Source organism: Lactuca virosa, chromosome 1, assembly GCF_052849685.1.
Source record: "Lactuca virosa cultivar CGN04683 chromosome 1, Lactuca_virosa_CGN04683_v6, whole genome shotgun sequence".
Classification (NCBI taxonomy): domain Eukaryota; kingdom Viridiplantae; phylum Streptophyta; class Magnoliopsida; order Asterales; family Asteraceae; genus Lactuca; species Lactuca virosa.
In genome coordinates, this window is record NC_136426.1 from 301,782,073 (window position 1) to 301,804,823 (window position 22,751).

Below are 22,751 nucleotides of genomic sequence, written 5' to 3' on the forward strand. Positions count from 1 at the left end.
GAAACTATTCAAAACTTTTCATTTCATAACTTATGAATTAAAGGTTCATAAAATGAAGACTCTTCATTTTCATGTAACTTATGTGTTTTAAGTGTGCATAAATGAAAGTGACCTTTGGAAATCCATAACTTGAGGACAAATTATGGACTCCATTAAAACACATAAATGATCAAGAATTATCAATAAACAATTTAGCAAATAATTCCTATGATCTAACAATAATTCATAAGAACATGAACATCATATCAAAAATTCCAAGAACATATGAACACATATCATCATGCAATTTTGATATAAGCCATTGTAAATGGATTAGCATAAACATTACACCATCTAAAACAGGTTTTATAACACCAAAACAGTTTAGGGTAATGTTTCTAGTCCATTTCCAGCAGCAAAACTCGAAATTCGGCATTTTGAGGCTTCTACTCGTCGAGTGCACGAACCTACTCGACGAGTAGGATGAATTTACTCATGGACTCGGCGAGTCCCCCCATGGACTCGGCGAGTTCATGCTGCAAAATGCAGAAAACTTGAGTTTTTCAACAAGTTTGCAACAAGTATCAAACAAACAAGCCTAGGCTCTGATAACACTGTTGGGTTTTGAGAAAACTAACAATCCTAAGGTGTTCATGCAACCCTAGAAACCTTGGATCTATGTTTGTCTAAAATACATGCAAAATAATTTTCCAAGTTTCATAACCTATCTAGCATACATGGGGTACTTTTAAACATAAAAGATACTAGAAGAATTACATACCTTTGTTGGTGAGTTGATTCCTTGGGAGTTTGAGAGCCAAGCACCAATAATGTGAATGCCTCAAATGGAAATCACAAATCACCACAAACTTGGAAAACTTATGAGAGAGCACTCTAATACTCTAGAAATCGGCCACACCTTATGCACACACACATAGTCTTTTTTCAAGCACCATAAGCCTCTTTATATAGTGTAGATGATTAGGGTTATGAACCATGCAAACCCTAATAACCCATGTCTTTTCCTATTCCAAGGATCCATGGGTTAAAAGCTCCATGGATCATCCATGGACTCACATTCAAGCTTAGCCCATTTCCTTATGAGTGTTAGCCCACACTATATAAGTACAATACCCCATTATTTAATTAGTCACCTTATGATCACTAAATTAATTCATAATTAATTTAAGATCAATACTAATTAAATAATACAATTTCATATTAATATATTATAACTTATAATATATTAGTAGGCCGCAAATATACTCTTCTCATAATGTTATCCATATAAATAGTTCGGGTGAAGTGCAACCCAAATGGACCATGTCGGGTCGGGTCAAGTATATACCAAATAAGTTATGGACTTAGACACCTTATCCAACAGCTTGGCCTAATGAATCCCTTCTGGAAAAGTTCGTTAAGCTGACTGGAAAGTTCCTGCATCTCCGCTGGTGCCAGATGATATGGAGATTTGGCTACTGGAGTAGCCCCAGGCACTAAGTCAATTCTGAACTCGACTTGGCGTTGTGGTGGTAATCTTGGAAGTTCTTCTGGAAAGATGTCGAGAAAGTCGCGTACTTCTGGGATGTTCTGAATATCTTTCACTTCTTGACTCGTAACGACGATGTGTGCGAGGAATGCATGATATTCCTTTCGCAAGCACTTCTGAGCTTGGATAAACGAAATGATGCGAAGGTTCATACTAGGTTTGTCACCGTAGATAACTAGGGTTTCGCTGTTAGGAAGGTTAAGACGAACTGCTTTTTCAAAGCACAAGATGTCGGTGCGATGAAGACTCAACCAATCCATGCCGATAATGACGTTGAAACTTTTAATTGGGACCGGCATGAGGTCTATCTTGAAAGTATGGCCATCTAAAGTTAGAGTACAACCTACGTATGTGCAGTTAGTACTTTCCGTTTTCCCGTTTGCCATTTCTACAGTGAAGGATTTATCTAGTGCACTTGGTTTTTGTTTAAGCAGGTGTGCAAATTTCTGGTTTACGAAACTTTTCTCCGCTCCACTGTCGAAATGTATGCAAGCATATGAGTTATCGAGGAGAAACGAACCAGTAACTATTGTAGGATCAGCTACGGCTTCCTCGTGGCCTATGGCCAGAACTCTTCCTACTCCTCCAGCTATCCCTGCCTTAGGGCAGTTCCTCTTGTAGTGGCCCACTTCGCCACAACCGTAGCAAGCTTGGCCCACACCGGCGTTAGGAACTTGAGCGGTCGGGCTTGCTGGAGTCTTGCAGAAATGGGTAGTATGCCCCCTTCTGTTGCAGTTAGTGCACTGCATTTCCCGACAAGGTCCATTGTGATGGAAGGTGCATTTGTTGCACTTCGGAAGATTACCGGCATAAGGCTTAGCTGGTAAGGGATTAGCAAGGACAACAGGAGTTACCGTGGCAGCATTGATTGTAACTAGTTGTTGTCTCTTTGAGGATTCTTGCGAAGTCCCGCTTTTCCTCTTGTTCCACCAATTTTTCTTGTTGTTGTTGTTGTTTCCCTTTTGTTGCTCGGGTGTAGAAATCGTTGGGTTCTGGTAGTTTCCGTGATCTATAAGAGATTGTGCCAGCTCTTTAGCGCCGTCAAAAGTAACAGGCCTTGATGCTAACACACTTGACTGGATCTGGGGCGACAGTCCCCAAATATCTCTCTCTATTTTCTTGCTCTATAGAGCAACCATATCAGGGCAAAGAATTGCCAGATCACAGAATCTATTAGTATAGGTTGATATGTCAGAACCAACCATTACAAGACCCCATAGTTCCTGCTCGAGTTTTTGAATTTCCCCTAGTGGGCAGTACTCTCTCATCAGCATGGCTTTCAAGTTCTCCCAGCTTATCGAATTTGCCACTATCAGAGTCAGTGACTTAACGTCGCCATTCCACTAAGTTAAAGCCCTGTCAGAAAAGGTACAAGTAGCAAACTTGACCTTATTGTTCTCTGGGCAGGCGCAGATTTCAAAGACCGCTTCTGTCTTTTCGATCCACTTCCTTAAGATCATAATCCCTCCAGTTCCATTGAAATTTATGGGTTTGGCATTCGTAAAATCCTTGTAGGTGCATTCCCGGGGGTGCCCATGGCTCTCGCCATGGTTAGAAATAGGTGCACCAGTTCCTGATCCACTAGGGACAGGAGTATTGATGTGTGACATGGCAGCCGCTACGGCCGCCGTGACAGCTGCTTGGAACATAGTAGCGTCGAACAGAGGAGGTGGTGGAGGTGGTGGTATCGGTGTTTCGTTATTATTGCTACGCCTCGGATTTCTGCGAGGAGGCATCTTTTAACCATAAGTTTAGAAAGATGAAGATATTGATAAGAATTCAATAGGAAAGTTGATGAAAATGACTCATGGACTAACTCTTCATAGTCCAACAGCACGATTGAATGTAGATCTAGAACTAACAGATGATAGCATTTGTATAATAATTTCCATGAGATCAGGTACCTGTCAATATTACTGGAATTACAGATGTAACAAGTTCGGGAAAAATGGCCTAGTAGGAGGCCTTACATCAACCATGATGGGAAAATTTTGACAGGACTACGACCTAATCAAGACCTAACAGGTCTAAGATTTACAAAGATAGGAAATTAGACCACAGTTTTACATAACTAGGTTATATCCAAAAGAGAATTCGATGAGATTCTATCGGCGACGAGAACTACTAGATTGAGTTCTTGATTCCGACAGAAGGAGTTCTATGTCCCTCACACGCCTGTCAAATCTTACTTGCTGAGCTCGAAGTTCCCTGACTTCAGCTTGGGTTCCAGCAAGTTCTCTCTGCAGAGCTGCATTGTGGACCAAAGTCCTTTCATGAGCAGACTCTAGTTGGCGAATGCGGACTGTGTTAACGCCAGAGTTGGCGTCAATCTCCATGACTCAGTCGATAGCGGCTCGACCCTGTTCGGTGTTCTGGGAAATCCAACGAACCATGTGAAAGGTTTTATACAAACAATCCTATGTGAGCATGCAACCCTAATTGGATCTATGTTTTCACTATTAGACATACAACTTTATGAACACAAAAAGAAACCTGGAATGCTCCTATAATTTTCGAAATCTACATAGGAGAATAGAATACATACCTTTTGTTGTTATATAGCAATAACAACTAGTTCCTTGAATTTCCTTAGCTCTTGAAAGCAAGTACCACAAGTGTAGTACCTCTAATGGCTCACAAACACACTTTGGGTGAGAGGATGAATATGAGAGAGAGGAGGAAAAGTACTAAGCTCCAAAATTCGTCCCTAGTAGGGTTTTTCCAAGGAGTGGTCGAATTCTAGTGCCTTAGGGTGCTATTTATACTTGAGGCTAAATAGGGTTTCAAGGTGGAAACCCTAATCCCTTAGCTTAAGGCCTAAGCAAGTCCATGGACTCCTTTCCTTAAGCCCTTGGATGAAAACTCCTAGATCCTTCTAGGACTTTCGTTCAAGCCTTAATAAAGGTGATCCAATAGCCCAAAGTCTCAACTATCAAATAATTACAAAACAGCCCCTGTACTTTTAATTAATTCCTTTAATCCCGAAATTAATTCCTAATTAATTTCTGATTAAATACTAATTAATAATATGATTCCAAATTATTATATTAATCATATAATATAATAAATAAATCATATTTATGCCCTAATCAACCTCTCTCCTCAACTGTCATCCTGTCTAGTCACCCGTGTGAAGGCAACCCAAAAGGACCATGCTCACAATCGGGTCAAGTACATACCAAAATAGTTATGGACTTAGACACTAATCCAACAGTCTCCCACTTGGATAAGTCTAATAACTATTCTGCGTATGACTTTAGAACCTGATCAGCAATCGTAGCTTTCAAAAGTCGTTGTCAACTCTGATTAGTAACTTGTCCTTTAGATAAGGGATCGTATATTCCTCCATTCTCAAGATATCGTATAGACACGACACATGGATTTAAATCATTCTCTATGTCTATGTATTGTTTCCCGACTTCAGATTCATGACGACTGACAACAGACTACAATTGAACACATCAACTTAGTCCCGGCTTGGCCAAGCGCTTAGGTGTCATCACTAAATCATCGAGGGGCCCACAGATATCGCTTTTATCCCACTTTGGGTAAAAGGAATGGATGAACTTCGACTCAAATGCTTGCTTGCACCTACTAATCGAATCACACACAACAATAAGTTTTATAACACCAAGTTATTGGTGCGTTTACTTATCATCAATGTTCAATCGACCAGCAAATAACAACTCACACGTCTCGGTTTCAAGAATATACAATGTTATCGTCTCACTAATCACCCGTGATAAATCCATGAAGTGATTCAAGTGAGCGTGGGTTTAATCCAATACTTTAATCTTACCAAAGCACTCATGAACTCTGCAGCAAACTTGTGCTATGTCTAAACACTTCAGAAAATCTGCAGACAGATTCATGACAGTCTTCCTTCATACCTACTTCCAATGTATGACCGACTGTGGAGGTTCGAATAACCCAGTTATTCTGGAAGTCAAAACATGCAAAGTGAAACGCAATAATAATATTAATCCTATATGGCCCCAAAACTTTTGAGCGTAAATAAAATACCTTTATTTAAACATCATATTGATTACTCATTATTCATTGCTCACTGTTTCAGAAAATCAACTTATTACTAGAATTACAACAATAATTGTCCCATGCTCCAAGCATGCACACTTTGTTTCCTATGGTCCATGCTTTGTGAAATAGGTCAATTGAAAACTTTTCCAATGATGCTCATTTCACAATTCCTAATCCTCATCATTAGTGTAAGAACACAAGGTTCTCGCCACTTTTAGAATATATCAGATTCTAACATTTTATGCAATGATTCTTTCGTAATGTCATAGCACAAAAGTCACCAAGACCCGGCTAATGAAATTACAAGGTATTCTATCGAAAATTGTTACAAGACAATTCCATAGACGTGAAGTCTCACATTCAAAGTACATTCCTTTGAACATCCTTCTCGCATAAAATTTTCTAATCTAGACATAAATTCTTAATTTCCAACTCCCATTAATGGAAACATTTCCATATTTGCCATATGACAACTCATTCTTAATAGATTCTTATCTATTCATAATAATGTCAATATAGTCCATCCAGTACTATACTTCCAACAACTCACAAGCGACAAATCCTCAGTGAACCTCAGATCGTCCTTTGATAGTTGTTTAATTATTTTAGTCAAAACCGATTCTAGTCCTTTTTCCCTCTTAGTGCCCTAGGCATTTGGAAAATTTTAGAATGGTCAAATATTACAGCATATGCAATTGATCCTATACCCGAAGCGTATTGGACACGATGCATAATGTCTCACATAAAGACATGATACTTTATCACTCTTTTTCCATAATATTTTGTTAGCCATGTTCTCACAATTCGAACTATGAAGAGGGATGCCGTAATCATAATCGAATTTTGAGAACGTGTTATGTATCCTTGACTAAATTTTAATAACATTTCTTGATCTAAGCTTTTAGATTTTGAAACAAAGTATAATATTCTCTCCCTTAATTATAGCAAAACAACTTTTCAACCCCTACAACTTTGCAAAGTTAATCTTGTTTTCTATAATTAATATTGCTAACTCGCAATACTTGAAATAATAATCATGCTCCCACTAACACAATGATTATTTCCATACAAGCATAACACTTATGCTCCCACTAGCTTTGACATGTATTCAGAAAACACTTGAACTTCTAGAAAACAATGCTTATTCAATTCCTTAAGTTCATATTCTTAATACCTAATGCTTTGATAAGCCTTTATCTAAGCTTTTTAAGCTCATACACCTTTCCTTAGATAGTTCGCATGTGTGTCTAAACAATTCAGAATTTATGTTACTAAGTCCTAGATGTTCAGACTAATTGCCAAATCTCACAATTCGAACTATGAAGAGGGATGCCGTAATCATAATCGAATTTAAGAATACAAGTATCACAATTGTTATCTTCTTTAAAATCTCTCTTAGTGAAAGCATTTCCTCACAATCATTTTCATGAAGGAGGGAGACCTTATGACACTTAGATTTTAAAGTGTATGTGTTCCTATCCATTTGAATTTGTCATAACAATAATCGTAAGACAATGTTCGTGACAAATCTAACTCATATGGACTGAACTTGTTCAATCTCGATTTCCTGCCTCATGGTAGCATGAATGCCCACCATTGCTTCCAGGTCATTGAGTAGTTCACCCTTTCCTATCAATGTACTTTCCATTGATTAGGGTGCCTTGCCTTTATGCATTCAATTCATAGAACTCATATTGCATAGTTGACTTCATCTGGAATGGCGCAGAAACAAAATTATATCAACACGATAGGTCGCCAACCTCAAGTCGTGTGCTAGTGATGATCAACTAGGTTTACTCTTGATTTGTTCTTTAAACTTTTCAAGACCATTAAGACTCCCACTGACTCCTTGACATATAAGATTCTCTTGTCAGGAAACATTTCTTGACAAACAAATATTCAAGAGTTAGTGTAGCCTTTTGCCAAGTTTAACACTTCACACAATTGGTCCTGGTTGGTCTTTGTCTTATCCAAGACATCACAACTTACCAATTTCAAATGTGCAAGAATAAGAAAACTTTTCCAAATTCCACATTTTTCGAGTGTTATAAACCTACTTAAGACTTGTCACTCATGTCAGAATCTTGACTCTAAGACTTGATATTGGAACAAAGTATGATTGACTTCTTGATTTAACCATTTCTACAATTCTCGATTCCTCTTCTTAGACATGCAATTGCACTAAGACTCACTTAGAGGATCAATTGAGATATGGTTCTTAATCATTAAGACTTATCAAAAAACACAATAAAAGGTAATCTCCCTTCTTCTTAGAATAGAGAAACTTTTATCTTTCTGCCTACTTGATTCTTCTTATTCGTTCTGCTACTGATTGAAACTCTTTCAATCAACTCAGAATTATACTTTATCTTATAAGTATAATCATATTTACTAAACTTTAGTAAATCATGATGAATATCTTTATCACTCTTGTGGTGGACTTGATCAATGCACAACCTAGTGTACTTGATCTCCTGGTCCTTCTCTTGACACTTTGCCAAAGAATTAGTCTAATTTCCAAAATATGAAGTTTCTCATTCATCACGCAACCAAGTTGTATGATTCCAAGTTTATGTCCAATTGAAACTTGGGCGATGAGAATCTTCCTTTATTTGGCAAATCCTCGACATTTCACAAATAACATAATCAAGAATCACATCCAATTCAACATTGCTAAAATTAGAAATACATAAACATCCATTTTCACATATGCCATTGCAAGGATAAATAAATAGGACGAAATCAAAATTCATTTTATTACGGAAAAACTTGTCCTTATAATGCAATTCAAATGAAAACTATGCTATTTCAATTTCTAAGCAATCTATTCTAACTCTAAAGTAGTAGCTCAAAAATCCGATCTTCAAGCAATGCGATCGAAATCCATTTCTTCACGATCAGATTCAGCTTACTTCTTCCCTTAAGCTTCCTCTCTTTTCTTCGATCCTACAAAACATCAAAATGTAATCTTATCACATCATGTATTGAAAATCAAAGAATAGGAACTTATAGAGTTAGTTATTGGATTTCACCTGAAGTAGAGCCATACGTCTTGACTCTCCCATCTCTTAGATCTCTCAGGTAAACAGGGCAGCTTCGTCTCCAATGCCCCTTCTCTTGGCAGTAGAAGCAGATGGACTCTTTTGGAATGGCACAAGGAACTCTCTCAGAATTTACCTTTTCTAGATTTCCAATGTCACTATTTTCAACGTCCATTGAAGTTTGGGAGTTTGATTTGCCAGACAAATTTGCTCGATCAGCACGCCAAATCATTTCTGATTCAGCAGCTATAAGCAAATAGGTCAAATCAATGAGGGTCACGTCATGGTCCATCATATAGTACTCTCTAACGAACTCACTATATGATTCAGGAAGTGACTGAAGAACCCAGTCAACAGCCAACATTTCTGAGATATCGACACCCATCATCCTTAACCTATCAATGTGTGACTTCATCTCTAAGATGTGTGCACACACAGGTTTCCCATCTTCGTGTTTACTTGCCAATAGGGCTTGAGTGAGTTTGAACTTTTCAAGCCTTTGAACTTGTGGGTTAGGGAGAATAATTGGAGGAGGTGGAGGAAGTGAAGCATGACTCTCATTTCCTTGATCGTATCGTGGAACGTCATCTTCATTTGGAAAGCTTGTTCCAAGGGACTTGGGAAGACCATTGTAAGATTTAGACATCTACAAAACGGGAGAACATTCAAGTTAGTTGATAAGAATCCTTGATGTAACACCCAAATGAAACATCAAGGCTAGGATCCAACACAACATTCTACAACCTAGAAGAGGGATGCCGTAATCTAGTTGCAGAATATTTGAAGGTAGGTAAATGACGATTTACCAATTCCTACCATGAAAAACGAAAAAGAAATTTAAGTTTTAAATGAATTGAAACTCCTAGATCTTTTGAGATTCATTGAAGTTTTCAATGGCATGTTTAATCTCGATTATGCCCTTCTATTTGTGACTGGGATGCCGAGGATCACAAACAAGGTGTGAATAACCATACGAATCACGTGGTGCACCCAATTGCTACTATCACATAATCAATGTGCCGGTTAGCCACACACGCTCCATTGATCTATGATAAACATCGAGCCACCCTTCGCCACCAATGTCAATCCCAAATTAGTGTGCCGGTTAGCCACACACGCTCCACTAACGTTTGACAAGGGTACGAAGTGTAATTCCATGGATTAGCATACAAATTCACATTTTGCCCTAAAGTAACTAGAATTTGGGAATTTATAAAAGCATGTAGTTACTTTGTACTTCATTATACTTATAATGTAAGGTTTTCGTCCTATCCTACCCGTTCGGCTAACGACCCTCCACTAGTCAAGAGTGCGGTGGGTAAGAGTGGATACCCATTCAATCTCCATTTTATAGGCAATTTCCTTAAACACCCCTTATAGACCAGCTTCGTGAATGAGGCCTATTAACGGTAAGACTGACTTAATCTTATACATATATATAATCATTAATCTTATAATATTATAATAGTATAAGGATGTATTTTAAACATTTCAAAATACTAGGGTTTTAGTCATATTTAACTTTTTAGAAAATGAAAACCTTTTAATTTTAAACTCTTAAATATTAAAAAATATTGATTTAATAATTATCCAAAATTAAACAATTAATTTAAAATTATTAAATCTTGTAGGATTATCTATTAAATTAGATAATTAATTTAATCTAATCCCATATCCCGTAAGATTTGAAAATTTATGGAATGAGATAATCCATAAGATCTTTAATTATCTATTTAAGGAATCAAGGATAATTACAAGATATGACATTATCCAAATCCCTAAAATTTGGGAATCCTATCTAGGCGACAAGGAAAATTTCAAAATTCTAGGGTTAGACAACCCTAAAATCGAAATCTTGGGGCCAAAGGAAAGGGTTTAGGAAACCCTACCAAAATTTCGAAATCTAGGGTTTAGAAACCCTAATTTCGAAAATCAAGCCTCCAGGGTTTATTAGCCATAAACCCTAATTGTCATATTCATACATTTGTATCAAATCTAATTGAAAACAAAAAACCTAAGTCTCTGATACCACTGAAAGGTTTTATACAAACAATCCTATGTGAGCATGCAACCCTAATTGGATCTATGTTTTCACTATTAGACATACAACTTTATGAACACAAAAAGAAACCTGGAATGCTCCTATAATTTTCGAAATCTACATAGGAAAATAGAATACATACCTTTTGTTGTTATATAGCAATAACAACTAGTTCCTTGAATTTCCTTAGCTCTTGAAAGCAAGTACCAAAAGTGTAGTACCTCTAATGGCTCACAAACACACTTTGGGTGAGAGGATGAATATGAGAGAGAGGAGGAAAAGTACTAAGCTCCAAAATTCGTCCCTAGTAGGGTTTTCCCAAGGAGTGGTCGAATTCTAGTGCCTTAGGATGCTATTTATACTTGAGGCTAGCTAGGGTTTCAAGGTGGAAACTCTAATCCCTTAGCTTAGGGCCTAAGCAAGTCCATGGACTCCTTTCCTTAAGCCCTTGGACGAAAAATCCTAGATCCTTCTAGGATTTTCGTTCAAGCCTTAATAAAGGTGATCCAATAGCCCAAAGTCTCAACTATCAAAGAATTACAAAACAGCCCCTGTACTTTTAATTAATTCCTTTAATCCCGAAATTAATTCCTAATTAATTTCTGATTAAATACTAATTAATAATATGATTCCAAATTATTATATTAGTCATATAATATAATAAATAAATCATATTTATGCCCTAATCAACCTCTCTCCTCAACTGTCATCCTGTCTAGTCACCCATGTGAAGGCAACCCAAAAGGACCATGCTCACAATCGGGTCAAGTACATACCAAAATAGTTATGGACTTAGACACTAATCCAACACCATGATGGGTAGGACCCTGTCAGCTGAACCTCCCTCAGTGAGGTTGTAGAAGCTTCTGTCTCCATTGTAGGGGATGGGTTGACTCTGTTCTTGACTCCATCTATTCAAGTTTGTGGCCCACAGAGGTGTGGGTCCTTGAAATGCTGGACGAGGGTTTGGGTCATGAGCAGCTGGGGGTAGATTGTTGACTTCTGGTTCTGAGTCTGAACTATCAGAAAAGCCTTCAGCTTCGTGATCATCCAAAGGAATTAGGTGATCATTCTCTGGCTCTTCTCCGAGCCATCCAGCATTGACGTGGTTAGGGTAGTACGGGTCGTCGTGGGGATGGAATCCAGCCATGATATCTACGCGAGAAAAGGGATATATGGAGAAATTAATAGACGTACTAACTAAGATAATTATAAGATGATCTTTATCAGTTACTTCAATACTTGTTTAGTGCATACCAGTTATATGTACTCAGGACAGGATAGACCTTCGAATAAGTGACCCTAACTCTAAGCCCACAACCAAACAAGGAACAAGAAGTAAAGCAAAGATTCACAGATTCTAAGTCTATGACGTCCTAGGTTCATATAACCTTAATGTATCCACTCAGCAACTATTGACCTACTGATAAAGACCTTTTAGTTCTCAAATAAGTAATTATAGTAACACCAAATACCCCTATGGTATTTCATTGTGGTAATGTCGGTAACTTTTTAGACTTGTTTCATATCACAACCATTCTTGGGCATATGCTAATCACTCCTCGGACCAGCATAGTTGATCAGGCTATGCCACTCCCAGGACTGACCATACATCCCCGAGCTTACTTGTGATATGCAACAATCGTAATACTTTTGTTCTTGTCATTTTGACACTGATTTTAGTATGAATGCAGGCATGTATACTTAATTAAATATTTTATTATTTAAAAGTATAAACTCTTGGTCAGAGTATTTTAATCCCATTGTATTTATAGTTAGTATATCTTTTATAAGTTGATATACTCAATTCACAATAAACAAAGCTCTGATACCAATCTGTCACACCCCAAAACCAAGAACGGCGGAAATGTTCAGGGGTGGAGGACGTCATGGAAACTATCATAACAGTGCAAAGTAGTAAACAAGCAACAACATCATCCATTGCATTAAAAGTAGAGTTTTAATACATGAGTGTTCCTTCATAGTAATAAGACACCAAAATATGTAATCAAAATAAAAGACGAGTCTTGTCTGTGCTCCGTCTTCTCAAAACCTATTCATCGTACCTGTCTACTGGTGACCTGAGAATACAAGTTATTTTGAAAGTGTAGATCAGCATAAAGCTGGTGAATTCATAAGTATTATGGTGTCATTGATTTGAAAAGCTGTTATGAAAGACTTGTAAATATTTGATGAAACATTTAGTATAAGTGTGAAAACCCTAGAAAATCCCATATTTCCTACTAGTATAAAAAGTAGTCTTCTACCAAGACCCGAATGCTTTCAAGGTTTGCATTTCTGTATCAATGAAGATTTTTCCCTATACAACTATTATTATAAAATTATAGTCTACCTCATCGTTTATGTGAATGTGTCACAAAATAAAAGTAACAGGGAAAATTATATAATCATTGAAATCGTATCCTTTTGCCTTAGGATAAACACGGCGTGGAAACTCGCCGAACAGTACAACCGAGATCATCCGTCGATGAACAGGTCCCGCTGTAGCTAGCTGCCAGGTGTAGGATGGTCAGTCCCGTATAGTATATATATATATATAGTATTTCTCTTTGGATAACATGTAATAGTATCTCTTCATATAGTAGTATAGACTCATGAATGAACTGACTCTTGTGTAATTCCTTGTAATAGGAATAGTAATTTGTATCCCCTAAACTATACCTATAATAGTTTACTGGAATGTAAATTGAATGTCCAAGTAGGTTTATACACCCTTGCTACTCAAGAGTGTTAGAACTGAAGAAAGAATGAAAGCTCTCATATCAATACATATATACATGAAACATAAGTGTATAGATATGGTTTTTAACAGTAAATTGAAAGAGGTTTTGTAAAACATTTAAGAGTTTTGAACAATAAATAATAATGGCTTGATGTCAGTTTATAAAATAATTTAAAAGTGATTTGTTGAGAACAAAGTAAAAATAACTGAAAAGCATTGTATTTATCACATTTTGAAGTATGTGAAATCAGTTGTTTGAAAACACAGTTATAAATCACATGTGATTGATTCTATAACTTCCTGTTTTCTACTTGTATTCCCCCCCCCCATGAAAGCATTTAAAATCATTTAAAAGATTGATTAAGGGGTATGAACTCACCTGTAGTGAGTGGTTTGGATGAACGGATGATGTACGATGCTAAGTGTCAAGTGAAGACTTGAACACACACAAGGATCCTAGTTAACATATAATCACACATATATGTATCCAATTAGTCATTAAACAACTAATTAACCAAGTTAAGACATCCTAAGACATGTAAAACACTTGATTTAAGTGCTTATAAGTGCTAAGGATTGAATCTAAGGGTTGTAGGACATTGCAATTGAGTTTAGGGTTCAAGGGTAAACTCCCTTGGAGTTTACGGTTGTGTGACTATAACTCATTGAGTTTACGGTCGTAAACCCATGAGTTTACGGACATAAACTCATGGTACTTGACCATTTTGTGTTTTGAAGCCATAAAGATCATAAGAAGCATTCCTACTTCATGTTTAAGCCTTAGGAAGAGATTAGGGCACCATTTCACTCCTTTAGGGAGTTTACGGTCCTTGGACCACTTTTCCTTGGGTTTACGGCCGTAAACCCAAATGGTTTATGGTCTTTTGATGTTTTAAAGTACTAAGCACATCAAGGAAGGGGTCTAGGCTAGTTTCCAAGGCTTTGTAAGGGACTAGGGCCACTTTAGCCCCTTTGTTAGGGTTTACGGTCCAAGGTGTTCTTGGACCGTAAACACCTTTGATCTTGTGTTTCTTGGGTGTTTTCTTGATGATTAGAAGTGTAACAAGTCTTATAATACACTAGGGTAAGAGTACTTACTAGGTAGAAGCTTGAAAAGGTGCTAAAAGTCCAAGAACACTAGTGTGTGTTCTTGGTGAAACTTGAAGATCTACACTTTTGGAATGATTTCACGGATGGAATCATGTAAGATCACTAGATTAAGTAAGATATCAACTTTTTAGGGCTAGAAACACTTAGAAAGTTGAAGATCTTGAAGAAAAGTCGGATGATACTTGAGAGAGAAATGGGTTTTGGATCTTGAAAATGTGAAAAGTGGTAAATAATGACTAAGTGTCATATTTATACCCCCTTTTAGGGTTTACGGCCGTAAACACCTTTGTTTAGGCCGTAAAATCCAAACTCTTGGAGTTTTGGGACATTATTGTTGCACAATAAACCCTAGGGCATCCTCTCTCCTGTTATCCCCTGAAGTACTAATCCAAACTCTTGAAAGTTAGCAGAAACAGTTCTGACTTCTATTGAAGTGAATGGTTGTACAGAATAGAAATTTCGGGTTGTCACAGTATTCGATTGTAATTCACGGGAACATACACGAACAGTTGATTATCTCTCTTGATAATTAATGAAGCAACCTTTGCCCGGGGTTTATCTGCTTTTGTGTCGATTTTTTTTTTGACATCACAGATCCAAATTTTCGTTAATTTGCTTCTTATCTTTTGTTTGGCACACTGCACACACGAAATCCTTAAGGTTCTGAGTAATACCAACTCAGCCTGATGATTTTGACAGTCTAGCAAATGACTTCGTCTCTAAACCCAAAGACGAAAGAGCTTAACCTCCATCCGAAGGTTGGTGACGGTTACTATTCTTTGAGGTGACTCGAACAGACTGTCTGATGAGACGTTTTGTATTCAGTCCTGGTTTCAACACGGTGTGACAGTTACTTTTTGACGCATGGCAACTTTATTGGCAGACTGGTGCGATTTTCAAGGTGCCACGTTAGATCTCAATTAATGCTTATCCCGCGTTCAATTCAAAATTCAGGGTTACATATAAAGATGGTATTTACGTGTTCTTTGTCTCTTTACTGACACAAAAGAAAAAAAAATACCCAAATTCTCTCTGTTCTTCAAAGCTTCAAAACCCTAATCATGGCTGGTGTTGATTCTGTTGGGTTTTGAGCATTCTAACACTCCTATGGTGCACATGCAACCCTATAAACCTTGGATCTATGTTTTCTCTATTATACATGCAAATATTAACTATACCAAGGTTTCATCCTAACTAGCATATTATGAAGCACCTATACTACAAAGTTCTAGTTAGATGACATACCTTTTGATGTAGCTTGATGTCTTGAAGCTTTAAGAGCTTAGCCCCAATAGTGTGGAAGCCTCAAATGGAATCACAAATCACCAAAACACCTTGGAAGAACTTGAGAGAATATGTATGCACACTAAAATCGGCCCACTCTTATTTTCACACACTTGTGCCAATTTTGTGAGCCAAGGACCCCTTTATATATTATGGAGGATTAGGGTTACATCCATGTAAACCCTAATACCCATGACCTTTCATTTACATAGTATCCATGGGTTAAAAGCTCCATGGACCATTGATGAAAGCTTAGCCCAACCTAAATGAACTTGGCCCATTCCATATATATAAGAGTCCATATTTAATTAGTTCTTTTTTATCACTGAATTAATTTTAAATTAATTCTTGATCAATACTAATTAAATAATATGATTCTATATTAATATATTAGAACTTATAATATATTAATATAAATCATAAATATACTATTCTCAAAAGACTATCCATATAAATTGTGTCGGTGAAGTGCAACCCAAATGGACCATGCCGGGTCGGGTCAAGTACATACCAAATATAGTTATGGACTTAGACATTAATCCAACAGTCTCCCACTTGGATAAGTCTAAAAATATTATTGAGTATGACTTCAAAACCTAACTGGCAATCGTAGCTCTTAAAGCCGTTGTCGAACTCTGACCTTGTCAATGACTTGACCATTAGATAAGGGATCATATATTCCTCCATTCTAGATATCATATGGAATGAGACATGGATTATAATCATTTTCTCTGTCCATTTGTTGTTTCCCGATTTTCGATTTATGATGACTGACTGATTGAACAAATCAAATCAGTCCTGGCTTGGCAAAGCACTTACATGTGTCATCGCTAAATCATTGAGGGGCCCACAGATATCGCTTTTATCCCGAAGGTAAAAGGAATGGATAAACTTCGACTCATATGGCTTGTTCTACTACTTGTTGAATCATACACAAAGGCACGTTTTATAACATCAAGTTACCAAATGCGTTTTCGTGCAATCAATGTATAACCAACTCATAGTAACAACTCATATCTCTAGGTTTGAAGAATATAAGATATTATCGTCTCATGATCACTCGTGATAAAAATCCATGAAGTGATTCAAATGAGCGCGGGTTGAATCCAATAATCAGAACTTATGAGCACTCATGAGTGTTGTAGCACCACTTTGTCCACCAACTTGGACCTCTACAAACCAACCCATGACAGTCTTGATTCATATCTACTTCCAACATATGACCGACTGTGGATGGTTTGAATAACTTAATCATTCAGGAAGAGCGACTTAGTTATTCTGGAAGTCAAAACATGCAAAGTGAAACACAAGAATAAATGAATCAAATATGGTATCAAACCCTATGAATATAAATAAACACTTTTATTTATCACCATACTGATTACTCATTATTCATTGTTTCGGTTTTATCAACTTTATACTTGAATTAAAAACACTAGTTGTCCCATGCTCCAAGCATGTACACTATGTTTTTCTTAAACAATAGCTTTTCCATACACCAAGTATGCACTCTATGTTTGTCTATGATCCTTACTTTGTGAAATAAACCAATTGAACATAATTTCAATGATTCTAATTTCACACTCCCAAATCCTTATCGAAAAATGTGAGAATTTCAAATTCCTATCATTTATCGAAATCTGTTTAGATTTTAAACTTATATGCACTGACCCTCTTGTAATGAATATGTACAAAGTCACAAAGACTTGTCAAAAGTCATTATAAGGTATTCCAATGGAGATCAACTCCATGGAAACTAAGTCTCATATTCAAAGTACATTGCTTTGGACATGCTTCTTGCATTAAGTTTTCTAATCTTACACAGATAACTTCCACCTATGGAGACAACTCCATATTCTCATTTTAACTATCACTTCTGAATAAGAGATGCCTCTTTTCAGAATATGTCAATATGGTCCTTCCAAAATTAGCACTATACTTCCAACTGTCCCTGAGCAACCAATCTTTGGTAAACCTCAGATTGTCCTCAACAATTGCTTAATCATTTTAGTCATATCCAATTGTAGACCTTTTCCCTTCTTAATGCCTCTGGGCATTTGGAAAAATTTAGAAATGACAAATGTTATAGCACATGCAATCGATCCTGTACCCAAAGCAAATGGTACACGATTCATGATGTCTCACATAAAGACATGATTCTAGACCAGTCTTTTGCTACAATATTTTTATTTGCCATGTTTTCAAAATTTGACTATGAAGAGGGATGTCGTAATCATAATCGACTTTTGAGAACGCAATATATAGAATTTCCTTAAGTTGAACCAATCCAACATGAAATTCATATATATATATTCTTGACTAAAGATGATTAAGGTCTCAATCTAAGCCTTTAGAACTGAAATGAAGTATATCCTCTCCCTTAATTATAGCAAAACAACTTTCTCAATCCCTGCAGCCTCACGAATTGAAACTTTTGTTTTCTATAATTAACATTGCTAACTTGCAACACTAACAATAATTATCATGCTCCCACTAACATGATGATTATTAGCATAACACTTATGCTCCCACTAGCTTTGACATGTACTCAGAAATCAGCTGGACTTCTAGAAATCAATACTTTATTGACTTTCTTACCAAAGTTCATATTTCTGATACGAGATGCTTTGATAAAACTTTATCAAAATCATACACCTTTCCTTAGATAGCATGCATGTGTGTCTAAAAAATTTCAGAACTATGAAAAGGGATACCGTAATCATAGTCTCAATTGTTTAGACCTTTTGCCATCTGCTTCAAATCTACTTGGTGGAAGTGTTTCCTCACCATCATTTTCATGAATCGGAGAGAAACCTTATGACCCTTAGATTTTATGGTGTATGTGTTCTAATCCATGTGAATCGTCAAAACCATAGTCACAAGACAAGGATAATGACAAATCCAAACTCATATGGACTGAACTTATGCAATCTTAACTTCTTGCCACCTGGCAGTACAGGGCCTGCCATTGCTTCCAAGTTGTTATGCAACCAATTGAGAACTTTCAGAACTCCTATGAAAAGCCAACTTTAACTGGAATGGGCACAAAATATGTCAACACGATAGGTTATAAACCTCAAGTCGTGTGCTAGTGAAGAACCTCAGGTTTTATTCTTGATTAGTTCTTGAAATTCTTTTTAGGATCTTTAAGACTCCCACTGTCCTCTTGACATATAAGACTATCTTGCCAAATATTCAAGAGATAGTGCGGATTCTTTATCAAGACAAACACTTCACACAATTGGCCTTAGTTGGTCTTTGTTTTATCCAAAACATCATAACTTACCAATTTCAAATGTACAAGAGTAGGACACTTTTACTCTTACATTTGACAAGTGTTTTAAACCTTTCTTTAAGATATGTCACTCAAGTTACAATCTTGGAGTATGACTCTAAGAATTGTTTTGGAACGAAGTATGACTCATCTTCCTGATCTAACCATTTCAACAATTCATGACTCCTCTTCTTAGTCATAAGAATGTACTAAGATGACCTTTAGAGGACTAATTGTGATATGATTTCTAAATCATTAAGATGATCACAAACATGATACTAAAGTACTCTCCCATCTTTTCAGATTTGAGAAACTTTTATCTTTCTGCCTAATTTGATTCTTCCCATTCGTTCTGCCATACATTGAGACTTTTCCAATGTTTCAGAATTATACTTAAACTTGTAAGTATAACCATATTTACTAAACTTTAGTAAATCAAATAGTCTTAACGAGCTTTGTGGTGGACATGACCAGTGCACAAGAATGTGTACTCGATCCCTTTAGTCCTTTACTTGACTCACACATCCATGTGAACAAGTAATTAGTCTTGATTTTCCAATTCTTGAAAGTTCTCATTCATCATACTATTCAACTTGCATGATTCCAAGTTTCGGTCCAATTGAAACTTGGGCGATGAGGAACTTTCCTGATTTGGTAAATTTAGACACTACCACAAATGAAAGAATCAAATCCATTTTCCAATATTGTTGTCAGTGGAATCATATAAGCAACAATTTTCCACAAATGCCATTATAAGGATACTTCAAATAAATAAAATTAAACAATTTTCTTTTATTTTAAAACTTTGCGGAAAAACTTATCCTTACAATCCACATGGAAAATTGTTGTTATCTATTCCTTAGCAATATATCATAACTTCTTAAGCAACTGCTCAAAATTCTGATGCGATCGAAATCCACCTTCGCGATCAGAATCAGCATATACTTCCTTTAAGATTTCTCTCTATTCTTTGATTCTTAAAACATCAATATGTGACCCAGTCACATCATGTAATGAGGATCTCAGAATAGAACTTAACAGAGTTAGATAATGGGTTCTACCTGATGTAGAGTTTGACTTTAACATCCTTAGGTAAATTTGGCAGCTTTGCAATCAACGCCCCTTCCTTTGGCAAAATAAACATATGGACCCTTTGGTAATGGGACTATCTCAGACTTAGCCTTTCTCTTTACCATTTGGTCAACCGGGTTGACTATGGCCAATCCCTTTCCATTGGGAAGAGAATGTTTTTTCTGGATTTCCAGTGTCACCATTGTCACTGTCCATAAAGTTTTCGGGAAGTTGATCTTCTAATCAAATTTCCTTTACTATCGTTCCAAATCATTGTTGATTCAGCAGCACCAAGCAAATAGATATGATCATTAAGGTTCATGTCATAGTCTGTTTCATAGTAGTCCCAAAGGAACTCACTATGTGACTTAGAAAGTGATTGAACATCCAACTTTCTCAAGACTTTGACACCCAACTCTCCCGGCTTGTCAATATGTGACTTCATCTCTAAGATGTGATCACACATAGACCTTGCTTGCCATTAGGGCTTGAGTGACCTTGAACTTGTGGGTTAGGGAGAATAATTGGAGGAGGTGGAGGAAGTAAAGTTCCAAGAGATTTGGGAAGATCATAGATGTCTGAACTAGACATCTTTTGGGAGATATTCAGGATAGTTGATCTAAAGTCCTTAATATAACACCCAATATGAAATATTAAGGCTAGGATCCAACAACCTATTTATAACTGGAAGAGGGATGTCGTAATCCGAGTTATAAAATTGTTGAAGGTAGGTAAATGACGATTTACCAATTTCCACCATGAAAAACGAAATAATTTAATTAGGTTTTTAATTGGATTTGAAACTCCTAGATCTTTTGAGATTCATTGAACTTTTCAATGGCATGTTTCAATCTCGAGTGTGCCCTTCAGGTTTTGTGACTGGGATGCCGAGGATCACAAAACAAGGTGTGAAGTAACCATGCAAATATACTTGGTACCCTTAATATTTACCCCTCAATCGATGTGCCGGTTAACCACACACGCTCCAACGATACTATGATAAACATTAAGTTACCCTTTTCCTACCTTGTTAAGTCCAGGTTAGTGTGCCGGTTAACTACACACGCTCCACTAACAGCTTAAACAAAGTGCAAAGTGTAATTTCATGGATTAGCACCTTATTCACATTTTCCTAAGTAACTAAGATTGGGAATTTATAAGTGTTTAGTTACTTAGTATTTATCATTATACTTATAATGAAGGGAGAATTATAGTCCTTGTCCTACCTGTTCAGCTAACGACCCTCCACCGGTCAAGGAAGCGGTGAGTGAGAGTGGACACCCATTAAACTGCCATTTTATAGGTAGTAACCTTATACCCCCCTTATAGACCGGCTTCGTGAATGAGGCCTACTAATGGTAAGACGACTTGCTCTTATACATATAATATATTAAACTTTTAGTATTATAAGGGTGTATTTTAGACATTTAAAATACTTGGTGGTTTAATCTATTAATTAAACTAGACTTTTAATTTAATTAAACTCAAAATATATATTTATGGATTTAATAATACTCTTTTAATTAAACGCTTTAATTAACTATTAATAAAGTCCATAAGAGTTAATTTGAACTATTCAACAAAACATCATAATTCCAATTATTAAACTCAAAATTAAAACCATTTAATTAATTGTTTAAGTTATGAACCCAAGAGTTTTAGAATTCAATTCTTTTTTTCATAAAAATCTTTTCTCAAATTCCAAAACTTGAGGGCCAGTTTTGTAATTCTTGAAAACCTTTGGATTCCATAACTTATGGAATTAATGGTGTTTTATGATGAAACTTTCCATGTTCCATAACTTAAGAACAAGTTATGGAATTCTTTAAAACATTAACACCAAATTTTGTAACTCCATAAAAACTTTGAATCAAATTTTTTTTTTTTTTAAAAAAAACTTTCATATCCATAACTTATGGAAGTTTCAAAAACCCTTAAGATCACAACTTTAAAAAAAAAACTTTTGAGCTCCAAAATTTTATGACAAAATATGTAACTCCTTAAAACATTTAGATCAAACTTTTAAAACTAATAAAATAATCATATCATTTTATCTTTTACTAAATTTGACCTAATTAAACTCATATAACAAATGATTCAAATTTTACAAATAATTCGTTTTTCACAAAACAAGTAATTATCTTAAAATTTGACAAACGTCATGTTTTTTTTTTCCTTTTTTTCAACTTGAAAATAAAACATTTGCATCAATATAACAGAAAACAACCCATGACTCTGATACCATTGTGGGGTTTTGAGCATTCTAACACTCCTATGGTGTACATGCAACCCTATAAACCTTGGATCTACGTTTTCTCTATTATGCATGCAAATATTAACTATTCCAAGGTTTCATCCTAACTAGCATATTATGAAGCACCTATACTACAAAGTTCTAGTTAAATGACATACCTTTTGATGTAGCTTGATGTCTTCAAGCTTTAAGAGCTTAGCCCCAATAGTGTGGAAGCCTCAAATGGAATCACAAATCACCAAAACACCTTGGAAGAACTTGAGAGAATATGTATGCACACTAAAATCGGCCCACTCTTATTTTCACACACTTGTGCTAATTTTGTGAGCCATGAACCATGGGTTAAAAGCTCCATGAACCATCCATG